Consider the following 9,745-nt stretch of genomic DNA (forward strand, 5'->3'; position numbering starts at 1 on the left):
GACTCCCAGCAGATGTCCGGGTAGTTTAGGTCCCCCATGACTGCCGCCTCTTTAGCTTTTATGGTCTCCGAGAGTTGCCTCAGGAGCCCCGAATCTCTTTCTTCCCCTTGATTTTTAGTAGCAGGAGGACTGCTAGTTCCTTGTTGAGTCAAGGGAGCTGCTGTGCCCTCTTGCTGTCGTTCCTCTGAGATGGAATAGCCTTAGCTTGTGCATCTAGGATCGCTCCCTTGAGGAGCAACCACTCTTCCTGGACTCCCCTCCCCTTGGGGTTGTGGTCCCTTAGGGCCTCACCGACAAGTCTTCTGAGCTTATCAAAGTCAGTTCTCCTGAAGTCCTGTACTGCTGACTGACTTGACAGCTTTTTGGGGGATGGTGAAGGTGATCAGCTTGTGGTTGATCACCGAGCTGTAGCTCTTTGTGTTAACAGTGATAATGGCAGGGGTGTGGCAGCTAGTGAGCCATCACTAGAAAGTGAGAGTCATTCCAGTCAGACTCCTAGTTTACTTATATACATCCATGTGGCACTTATAACTAATTTTAGCATTTACGCAGTTTCCCTTCGAACACGCTCAGTGGGATTCATTCTGGTTGTGTAGTTGCCAGGGGGAGAGAGAATGGCTTGGGCACATGCATAACTCTGGGTAAAGTTCTTAACCTTCAGTTAGAGAAAAAGCACGACTAGCTCGAGGGCAAGGGGTTGATGCGGTGGGTGGGAGAAAAGAAATCCTCTTACCTTTCAGCCCAGTGCTTTAGGGCACTTTCCTAGGAAGATCTTGGTTCTAGGTCCCTCTCACCCAGCAGTCTGAATGCCTAGCTCTTGTTTTCCAGCACAATGTACTAACCATGAGGTCACAGGCTAGGCATTAACCGTCTCCAGCTGGCTCACTTGCATTTAACATTCTTTGGATAAACAGCACTGGGATAGTTACTAGGGCTGTGTGAAATTTCGCTGTCTGTTTTGTTTCGCTGTTTCAACTTGTTTGGAGCTCCAAACAGTGAAATCAAAACGAAATAGAGTGCTTTGTAACAGCCTCAAAATAAAACAAGGCCAGTTGAAACATTTCAAAACCTTTCAAGTTTCGAAGCAGTAGCCAGGTTGTGGGAGGCAGGGCAGACCCAGGGCTGTGCTCCTCAGCCCCATGTGGCTCAGCCGGGTAATGGGAGGTGGGCAGAGCCGGGGCTGCACTCCGCCTCCTGCCACCAGGCTGAGTTCCATGGGCCTGCAAGCCACTGGGACCCAAGCCTGGTGCGGGGGGCAGAGCACAGCCCCCTGCACTGGGCTGCAAGCTACTGGGACCTCCTCCAGCAGGCTCTGGTATGGGGCTGGGGCAGATCAGCAGGTGAGGGGACCCACTGCCCCGGTCCTGGGGCTGGTGCAGGGACCTGCCTGGCAGGGGTGGGTCCCTGCACCAGCTGATCTGCCCTGGGCCCTGCACCCTCCTCCAGCCAGCTCTGGTATGGGGCTAGGACAGATCAGCTCGTGTGGGGACCCTCCCCATCCCGGATTGGCACGCCTGCCCCCGCAACCCGCTCTCCACAGTGCCAGCGGGGAGCCCCAGCAGTTTGCAGCATGGTGCAGGGGGCAGGGTGCAGCTCTGGGGCTGTGCCCACCCCCACCCCGCACCAGGATCCGGTCCCAGCAGCTTGCAGGCCAGGGCGGGGAGCACAGGTACCTTGCCCCCTACACCAGACTGCAAACTGCTGGGATCCAAGCCCAATGTGTGTGTGTGAGGCGGGGGGGGCAGAGAGCAGCCCTGGCCTGTGCCCCACCCCCCTGCACCAGGCTGCAAGCCACTGGGACCCCCCACTGGTGCCACAGGGAGCCATACTGGAGCTGGCTGGAGGAGGGTGCAAACCCAGGGCATCTCAGCTGGTGCAGGGACCCTCCCCCGCCCCAGGATCGAGGCAACGGGTCCCTGCACCAACTGATCTGCCCCGACCCGGTACCGGAGCCGGCTGGAGGAGGGTGCAGGGCCTGGGGCAGATCAGCTGGTGCAGGACCCTCTTCAGGTATTTGATGGCTGCTATTAAATCCCTCCTCAGTCTTCTCTTCTCCAAACTAAATAAGCCAACATCCCTCAGCCTATCCTCATAAGTCATGTATCTCAGCACCCTAACCATTTTTGTTGTCCTGCCCTGGGTTCTTTCCAACTTGTCCACATCCTTTCTGTAGTGGAGGGCCCAAAACTGGACACAGTACTCCAGATGTGGCCTCACCAGTGCTGAATACAGGGGAATAATCACTTTCTTTGATCTGCTGGCAATGCTCCTACTAATGTAGCCCAGTATGCTGTTAGCCCTCTTGGCAACAAGGACACACTGTTGGCTCATATCTAGCTTATTGTCCACTGTAACCCCCAGGCCCTTTTCTGCAGAGCTGCTGATTAGCCAGTTGGTCCCAAACCTGTAGTGGGCTCGAGATTATTCCATCCTAAGTACAGGACTTTGCTCTTGTCCTTGTTGAACCTCATGAGATTTCTTTTGGCCCAATCTTCCAATTTGTCTAGGTCTCTCTGAATCCTAGCCCTACCTTCCAGCATATCTACTACTCTCCCCAGCTTGGTGTCATCCATGAATTTGCTGAGGGTGCACTCCATCCCATCTTCCAGATTGTTAATCAAGATATTGAACAAAACCTCCCCAGAACCAACCCAACAAGCTAGGCCTGTGCGAGTTGGCAGTGATCTGATCTGGCTTCGGATCCAGCTGCTTCAGATGGCCGCGATCCGATCTGGAGCTCCAGATTGGTTTGCCACTCCGATCTGGCCGAAGCAGTGCCTAAGCTTTGGAGCTGCCTCGGAGACCCGGCTATAGGTTATAATGGGGGATTAATCAAATATCTATAACTTTGTTATTTTTTCTCTGATTTATATGCAACTTGTAGGGGTGGTAGCCTCTGCTGAGAGCATGAAGCTTCCCAAGTTTCAAGAATATCAGTGCAGGGGTTTGGGGGGAACTGCACCCCAAATCCTTGAAAGCAAAACTCCTGTCATGTCTACGTGTTACACCACAGGGGGATGAAAACTACAGGGGTAGTAGCCCCTGGTGAGGCCACAAAGCCTGCCAAATTTCAAGAAGATCAGTGCAGAGGTTTGGAGGGAACTGCACCCCAAGCTGCTGACAGGCAAAACTCATCATGTGGGTGGGTAACATTGTGTGTGTTAAGGTGCACCCTTCCTGGCACTGGGGCCTTTGCACAACACAGCAGTGTGCCCCACTGAGGCCTCCTCCTCCCCTACAGCCTTACGCCCAGTCCTCCGCTTTGTGGAGTTCTGGCACACTGCGACCTGCAAGACATCTGACACCCCAGGCACCTCTGCACTTTTATATGCATTGCTATATCCCCCTTTCCCCACTACTCCCCACCTAGCCTGTCCCTGCCCCCCCGATGCCTCCATTTCCATTTTCACTGACTGGCTTTCTTGCCTGCATTGTGGGCCAGGCTAGCCTCTGGCTTCTTTACTATTCCTTCCATCCAGGACCAACTGCAGGGACTTCCTCAGCCTAACAAAGGGGTTTTCAAGCCTAAAGCTGGCATCCCGGGCAGCTAAGCTGAGCTCACTGGGAGCCTCACAACTGCACTGCAACCAGCAAGCGTCAGGCCTGTCAAAGATGTGACAGGTCTGCATGTTCCCTAGCCAGGACTTTGTGTGTGCGTGCGTTAGCTGGAGGTTATGGCTCCTCCTACCCACCTTTCACCGGGGGATCATTGGTCCTGGCATTTATGGGGCTGCCGTGCCACCAGCAGTCCCACCAGGCCTCCCTACCCTGGCAGGGTGCAGTTTTAGTGGTCATGCCCAGGACCTGGGGCATCCTCCTTCCCCATAGCCCCAATCCCATACCTCAAAGTTCGTCCTGGCAGGGGAATGAGCTCAGCAGGGACATATTCTTCCCCTGCTGGCTGGTGATGCAGTTAGTGCTCCCTCCAGCTGAGAGCGGGGCATTACTTGGCTTTTCAAAAACTCAAAAAAGGAAATTGGTACAGACACAGTGAGGAGGGTGGCACTCAGTCCGTCTGCAGGTGGAGCTTGGGGAACCCCAGCAGCAGGAGCTTCACCTTTAGGAACACCAGCTGCTCCACCAACGTAGGATCCAAGCAGGTGCGGTGGGGTGTCACAACATCCCCAGCAATGCTGAACACCCTCTCACTTGGCACATTCCAGTGGCTCCACATCCTCAGTGAGATAGGTAGCCACCAAAGCCTCGGCGCTACCTACCCGAGGCTAGGGTCTGGTGTTTGGATCCCAGCACTGAAGCCATGCCCATGGCCCACATTGGCAGTGGCTGGCGTGAAGGAGATTGGCTGGTGCTGGCACCGGTGCTGGGAGTGCTGGCATGGAAAAGTGGATCCCCCTCTTCCACATACCCTCACCTCTGCACTTCGGCCTCCCTGACTTTGTTCACCAGCACCTGTGTCCAGTGATCAAGGGTTTTGGGGCTGCCAGTGCACATGCTCCCCTTCACCCTTGGGTCACACATGTCCACCACTGTGTACACCATACTGGACTGCAAGGGATCCAACTGTCTCCTGATGCCCTCCAGCCGCCTCATAGTCTAGTGCTTATGTTCTCTAATGCACAGGTGTCAAAGATATGGCCTGTGAGCACAGCCTCATTGTCCAACCCCCAGTGCTGCCCCTGGGCCTTGAGTTGACCCACATGCCACAATGCTGCATGCACAGGACATGGGAAACCCTCAGTGCCTGCTCTGGGACCCATGCTGCATGGAGTACCCACACAGAGCTAGTTCAGCATCCCCCCATTACACACTGGATTGGATCCAGGGCCTCAGCACCTACTCCAGCTGGCCAAGGATTGCTTCACATGTGGTACCTACTCCAGCTGATGCAGGATACGAGTAGCACATGGCACCTGCTCCAGCTGGTCTTGGACTGTGCCACTTGTGGCACCTGCTCCAGCTGGTCTGGGGCAGGAGCTGTGTGCAGCGCAGTCCTGGATCAGCTGGAGCAGGAGCCACATGCGACATAGCCTTGGACTGGATAAAGTCGGTGCTGGATCCAGCATGTGGATGGGTGGGGGGTGGGGGGTGTCTATGGACCCTATCTGAACTGTGCAGCTGGCCCTATGCTGTTCAACCAGCCCATGAACCAGTTCCACACCACTCATCCATGCACCCCGCCTCCCCCTGTGGCCAGATGAATTTGACATCCTTGCTCTAGTGAGTTAAAGCAGGAAGCTAAGTTCTAGTTGTCATTAATCACCTGTTGCATAGTGCTCATTCATTGATGGAGCTTTTTTGGGGTGGTGGGTTGCCAGTCATGGGCATTTTCAAGGGGTCTAAGCTAAGCTGAAGAACTGTGGCTAAAAAGAAGGCCCCAAAGTCTGTTTTTGAGTGACTCTAGTATGAACTTTTGCAGATGTGACAACTAGCTTGGTCAGCAAAGTACAGGAAACCATCAAACACAATTAAACAAAGCACAAAGCCTGAAAGGAGATAAGGGAAAACCATACATTAAATAATCCAAATATACTATATTAAAAGGTTCATCTTAAAATATTAGTAGTGATTGATATAGCCAAATATATTGAATGCTATTTTGCTATTGTAACCCAGGCAGTACTCCAAGAGGTACCCCCTCTCCAACTGAAGGGATCATAGCAGGTGCACAAGCACTGTGGGAGGTGTAGGGACTCTCCTCCCCCTATAGAGCAGAGCCAGACCACCACTTAACCATATATCTTTTAATGAGAAAACAGTACTGGGAACATAACCAGTATAAACCAGGGGGTATAGGGAACACTATAACGCCCCAAGGGGGCAGGATTCAACAAGGTTTAGACACTTACAATCATTGACATATTCATCCTGTTGACAGAAGACAGGGTTAACAAAATATAAAACACAAACAGCAGAACAAACAATACTGGTTGGTGAAATATAAAAGGCACAAAATACAAAATGTCCAACAACAAGGAATATAGGGCCTAGGTACCTGGAGGGGGACAAAGGAAGAAAACACAATGACCCCTTTCCACTGCAACAAGAATTTCTCCCTGTTACTTCACTCACCCCAAGTCACCCAAGCTGGGACTTGAACTCGTATGTCCCACATAATAGCAGAAACTCTGCCACACAGCCACCAGTGCCGGTACTATGCCAAACTGCTAGGGGTCTTGGCCTTCCAGGAGCCCCAGCCTCATGTTGAGCTGCCTGGCCTCTTACTGGAGGAGCTGGAAGCAGAGCTGGGAACCTCCCAGGTCACTGCTCAGATCCTTGCTGGAGGTGGGGAGCCTCTCCTGCTGGCCACAGCCTCTCGTAGGCAATCCTGGAGCCCAGCAGGAGCCTCTCCTGCCCGCCGCACGCCGTGCTGCTGAGGGTCCAACTGCCTGCAGGTCCCACTCCTTCAGGTGCTTCTGGGGCAACTACTCCTGCCCCTCTGGCTCAGCTCTTTGAAGCTCCTTCCTTGTGATCCCTCACTGGTCTCTCCTGAGTCAGCTGTGCTGCCCCTTTTATCCCCCACCAGGTGACCCAAGGGGCCAATCAGGGGACATGGAGGGTGAGTCTCTGGGCCCTGCTTGGTGAGGAAAGGGAATCCCAAGCCCTCCAATCATCTTTTACCCTTTCAAAACCCCTGGGCTAAGTCACTGCCAGCTAGCCCATCACACTATAATAGATACATTTTTGTTAAGATAATTTGTAAAAACAAAAACAGCTTTGTCAGAAAAGACCATAAACTATGGTAAAGAAGAAACAGGCCAGTGTCGAGTAGCACTCCACAGTGGGGAAGGAGAGCAGATAAGAAACCCTCCTTCTTTCTTTCCCAAGGATATAAATCCCAACACTTTCCAAGTCCATAAGAGATCTGGTTTAGTCCAGTTCCAAAAAATTCAGTGAAACAAAGACATTTTAAATAAAACCAATAAGAGATCATTTATTAGACTATTAGGACCAGCCATCTATAAATACTGGGCACAGGCTGGAGGGAAATTGTAGAGACCTAAGCAAATTCAAAAAGACCTGCTGCCAATTTGTTTGCCACCCTCCTCCCACCTCTTAGGTCTCCCCATAGGTGAGAATCTATGTTGTGCTGTCATGGGTAGGCAGACAGACCTTGGGAAAATGCTTGTTTTCAAGTTTTAAGGTTCAAACAAATAAAAGGTTTGGCTGTAGACTTGTTTCTGCTTCTGATCAGCAGCCTACACACAAGGTTTTTTTATCTGTAATCTAGATAACAGGTGACAGTAGAAATGCTGGAGGTACCCTATCTTGCAGATGCTAGAGCCTGCAGAATTGGCAGCGTTAATCTATAGGGCTATGTAGTTATCTTACTGGCGCACAGGTTCTTGTCCTGGGCTGGCCAGAATGCTTTGGGCAGTCCTTTAAATCCTTGGTAATGATTCACAACTGCCTTTTGAGGTAGGAGTTTGGGCCCTTGATGAAAGGGATACACTCAGAACTATTAACACTGCTCAGTAAAAGGGGAAAGTTTGTCTGCTGACTCCTAGGCTACGGAGGAGATCCTGGAATACTGTAGTCATGGCACCCAGAGTTGTAGTCTCAGCCTTTTTGCTTAGATCAAGTTTGAGAAGGATGGGACAAGCATCTGAATTCCCAGGGGATGAGACTTGCTCATAGGGTACTGGCCTGGTTGAAAATAAGGCACAAGGATATTGATAGACATGGATACTGAGTTAGGTATCTATGGATTTGGAATTTAATTGCCTTTGGGCTGAAATATAAAAACCCCCTCATGTTTGATGCAGGAGGTTCAGTGAAGCATGAGTAGTAGTTAGAATATTCAAACAATTAACACGTTCTGCTGTGCAAATTAAAATAGCATCTAAGTTGTCTGAATCTGGACAGACTGCACTGGGGAATATCAAAATTACCTAATGAATGCCATGACCAGCCTCCTGCCAACCTCCTGATCCAAAGTCTGGAGGAGCTATTTGAAACAAAGAAGTCAGAATGTTTTTTGTGACATTAGTAAAATTCTCTATTTTTCACTAACCTCGTTCTCAGAAATGAGCCTTGCTTCAAGTTATCCCACTGCTAGAATGCAAGCATGGAAATGTTTCAGCCTGGACAGGAGAAGTTAGTAAACATTATAAGCAAGTGAGAGTTCACTGTGGAGCCCCATAGCATTTGTCACAGAACTGACTCCATAATTACAACTTTCACTGAAAACAAACCTGCTGTTTCTAGCATTGTGATGCTCAAATAAGTTTTAGAAACATGTGATTGTCACTGATGCAGAGATGTGTGCTTGTGTCTGCAGACAGTCTGATCTAATAGCTCTAAACAGTATCCCCTGTATACCCAGGACATGGATGGCTTTGAATAGATCTACCTCACCTTATGGCACTGGTGCCTCCTGCACTAGATGTCTGATGAGAAACAAGTCATTGCACTTTGTGTTTTAGTGTTTGATATTAGGATTTGGGGTTGTGTTGGGGGTACTTTGCAGCCCATTGAGAAATGGGGCTCATATGCTCAGCTCTCATTATAGGTGGGCAAAACATTTTTGTCAAATAGTAAGTCAACAAAAGTGGAGCTTCAGGGGAAGACAAAATGTTTACGAATTCAGATTTAATTTGGCAAATAGTTTAAAGCAAAAATGGGAAATACAATTTGGAAAACAATTTTTTGCATTTTCAAAATACAGCTTCTTAATTTCTCCTTTCAAAAAGCATGTTTTGGTTTAAAATGATCTATATTTAAAAGTATTAAAAATATTAATAACCCTAAAAATGAAATAAAATGTTTCTGTTTGCACAAACAAAATGTTTGGGGTAATCTCAAAACAGCTTATTTTATTTTTCCAATTTTTGCCACAAACCCTGAAAAACTCCATTTTGGTTCAACTTGAACTAGATTTTTCCTTATTTTCCACCCAGCTCTAAGTATAGGTTATCAGGTTAGTGTGCTGTCTGTCTTTAGCACCTTTGTGTGTCTGTCTTTAGTGAGAGTGGTTTCTGTCCCAACAAGCTCAGTCTAACCAGATCAGAGAGGCATGGGCTGAGAGCCAGGGAACGGTGCAATCCCCAAAGAACAGTGGGAAATGAGGGCCTTGATGGTTTACTTGCTGCTCTCCTGTTCCTGCTCACTGGCTGATTTTCTTTTCCAAGGTGCTGGCTCAGAGACTCCCATATTCATTGCTCCACCCTAAGCCCAGCTCACACTGGCATCAGCTGGCCCCGATGCTGCTGTCTCTATCCCTGCCCAGTTCAGAACCACCTAAACCTATCAGATTCCCCAGCTGCTCACTGAGGCACAGGCCCATGCCCCTGCATGCGCCTCAACTGGTGCGGTGCCTAGTCATGTCTTATCTTGTGTCTCAAGAGGCAGCCCAGATCCTGGGAGACTTCTCTTCTGAGCTCCACCACTGAGCACAGGGAGGGGAAGAGATGCAAAGCAAGGCTGCTCTGGCCATCCAGTGTGGGCCAGATCCCAGCAGGTGTAGGTGGGTGCTCTGCCTGCAGATGGAGGCGCTGGCCCTGTGTCTGCAGGCTGCATGCAGAATGTCTGCTCAGTGCCAATAGGCAACGGCACCAACCTGCCCTTCCCAGCCCCCTATCAGGGGAGTTTCAACGACGGGACTCAATTGGGGGCTGGCCCTTGCCTTCTCCCGGCGTGTGGCCCTGTGCTGGGCTGGCATCTAAGGTTACCGCAGCTGGAGGCTGCCCGTGGGGACACCAGGTAGCCACGGCCCTCCCTCAGGCGCCGCGGGCCAAGCCTGGCCGCCCTGCGGCTGCTTGGTGCGGGCACTCCGGGCCGCGCCCTA

This window comes from Alligator sinensis, unplaced genomic scaffold, assembly GCF_000455745.1.
Source record: "Alligator sinensis unplaced genomic scaffold, ASM45574v1 scaffold410_1, whole genome shotgun sequence".
NCBI lineage: Eukaryota > Metazoa > Chordata > Crocodylia > Alligatoridae > Alligator > Alligator sinensis.